Source organism: Grammomys surdaster, unplaced genomic scaffold (assembly GCF_004785775.1).
Source record: "Grammomys surdaster isolate TR1022 unplaced genomic scaffold, NIH_TR_1.0 99, whole genome shotgun sequence".
Lineage (NCBI taxonomy): Eukaryota > Metazoa > Chordata > Mammalia > Rodentia > Muridae > Grammomys > Grammomys surdaster.
In genome coordinates this window covers 5,815,854-5,818,450 of record NW_021604578.1, presented here as the reverse complement: position 1 = coordinate 5,818,450, position 2,597 = coordinate 5,815,854, and positions in this window count along the sequence as shown.

The following is a 2,597-nucleotide window of genomic DNA, read 5'->3' as shown; positions in this document are numbered from 1 at the left end:
ATGAATGCAACTAGCAACCGAGGGTCAGAATATGTAGGTCAAAGCCTGACCATCCCAGGAGAAATGGATGAATTCATATTTGTGCTTGGAGACTTCATCAGTGATAGACAGAATCAGCAGATGAAAATCAGGAAGGTACCATGAATCAAATAGATTTAACTGAAGACAGGATATACATTCTTCTCAAGTTCCTATGTGACACTCACCAAAATAGGCCACATTCTGGGCCACAAAGTATGCCTTATTGATACAACATGAAAACATACAACATCTATATTGGAATTAGAATCGAAACCAATTTTTAAAAAGCTGAAGATTGCCAAAATTCTTGGTGAGTAAACAACACATCTGTAACAAATGGATAAAAGTGAGAATCCTAAGAGAAATTAAAAATAATTTGAACTAAATGAAAATGAAATGCAAATTTTTAAAATTAGTGGGATACAGCCAAAATAGGGCTTAGTGGGGTTCACAGAATTGGACATGGACACCAATCATTTACACTTTAGGACAAGAGAAAATAAGAGCAAATTAAATACAAACTCACTGGAATAAACTGGATAAGAGAGCAGAAATCAGTGAAATTGAAAACCACAAATCAACAGAGAAAAGCCAATAAAGCCAAAATCTGGTTCTTTGAAAAACAAAATCAATATAAGCTAAGAAAACAGAACAACATAAATTACTAATACAAGAAGTGGAGGAGGAGATAGCACTTCATATCTATAGATGGGGAAGGATACAAAGGGAAGACTATGAATGCTTTATCTACAGATTTCATAACCAAAATGAAACAGACCAAGTTACGAACGACTTGTTCATGACTTGTCTGTCAAGGTCAGACAAGAAGAAATGGACAATCAGAGCAAACCTATACATGCTAGAGAAGTTGAATCAACAATGAATGACCTTCCCAAACAGAAAACATCAGGCCCTCACGGGTCCAAACACTAAGGAAAAATATATACTAAGTTGTCTCCAACTTCTTGCAGAAGACAAAAACAGAGGAAGTACTTCATAATTTTTCCTATGACAGAAGCATTGTCCTAATGCTAAAACTAGAAAATGCCAAAACTAGAAAACAAAACTATAGACCAATAGCTCTTATGAATGTAAATATATATAAAACATATAAAAATGCTTTTATTAAAAAGCATTTAAATTCCAACAACATATAAAAAAGTTAGACACCGTGACCAAGTGGGTTTTATCCTGAGTATGAAAACTAATTTGACACTCAAAAAATCAATGTAATTTATCACATTGACAAACTAAGAAGGAAAAAATCACATGATCATATCAATATATGCAAATAAAGCACTTGACGCACTTCAGTTCTGATTTATAACGAAAACCCTTAGCAAAATAGAGATCGTTCATATTTGACAAATAATATCGCAAGAACCCTAAAACTAATATCATATTTAATGCTAAGAAAATAGAAGCTTTCTGCAACGATCAGGAGCACTGTAAGAATGTCCCCTGTCTCCCTGCTTTTCAACATTGTACCAGAAATCCTAGGTAGTACAGAAATTAGGAAATGAAATGAAGGAAGGATAAAACTGTCATTATTCATACAGGACATGATCATCAAAAGCATCAACAGACTGTAGAACTAATGACCAACTATATCAAGGTTGCAGAATACAGAATTCAATCATTTCCCCACCCACTGGGAATGAAAAAATAGAATCTGATATAAAAACACATTGCCTTTCACATTTACATTCTTCTACTGGAAACAGATATAAATCTGACAAAACTAAGTTCAAGATCTGTATGAGCAGAGCTATAAAATGTGGATAAAATAATTTTTAACTTAAGAAATGGAGATATTTCATGTTTCTGGTTAGGAATTCTCAATATTGTTATGATAAGATGTCAGTTCTTCTCAACTTACACAGGGATTCAAAAATGCCCAGAGCAGCCTATTTAACACGGAAGGAAAAATTACAGAACTAATTCTTCTGGGCTTTATGACACACTGTAGAGCAACAGTGATGAGGTAGCGTCATAGACAAAGAGCTCCACAGGGCAGAATGGAGAGCCCAGCCAGATACAGACCCACACAGACACAATCAACTGATACTGAAAAAAACAAAACAACAACAACAACAACAAAAAAACAAAGCAAAAAGTAAAGCAGGAGTAACAAAAAAATAAATAGTGATAAACAGTTCTGGGACAACTGGATACTCAGATTTAAAAACTGCAAGATGTTAAAAAAAAAAGGAACTCAAAATCGATCCTAGACTTACATACAAAACACAAATTTATTACACACCCAGAAGATAACACAGCATGATACTTGGGCAAGGCAGCATCTTTATAGATGCCTCATGCAAAGCCACAAGTCATGAAAGAAATAAATTGATCAGATGGAGTTCAACCTATTATAAGCTCTATACTGCAAAGGATAGTATAAAGAGTATAAACTAAGAATCAGGCAAGATGTTTGTAAAATGAACACCAGATAAATGATTGTTCTCCAAAGCTGAAAGGACACTGAAAAGTCAGTATGAAAATGAACAAGCCACTTACAAAACAGACAGAAGACATGATCAGACATCCCACTCAAAAAGAGGCACAATAAATAG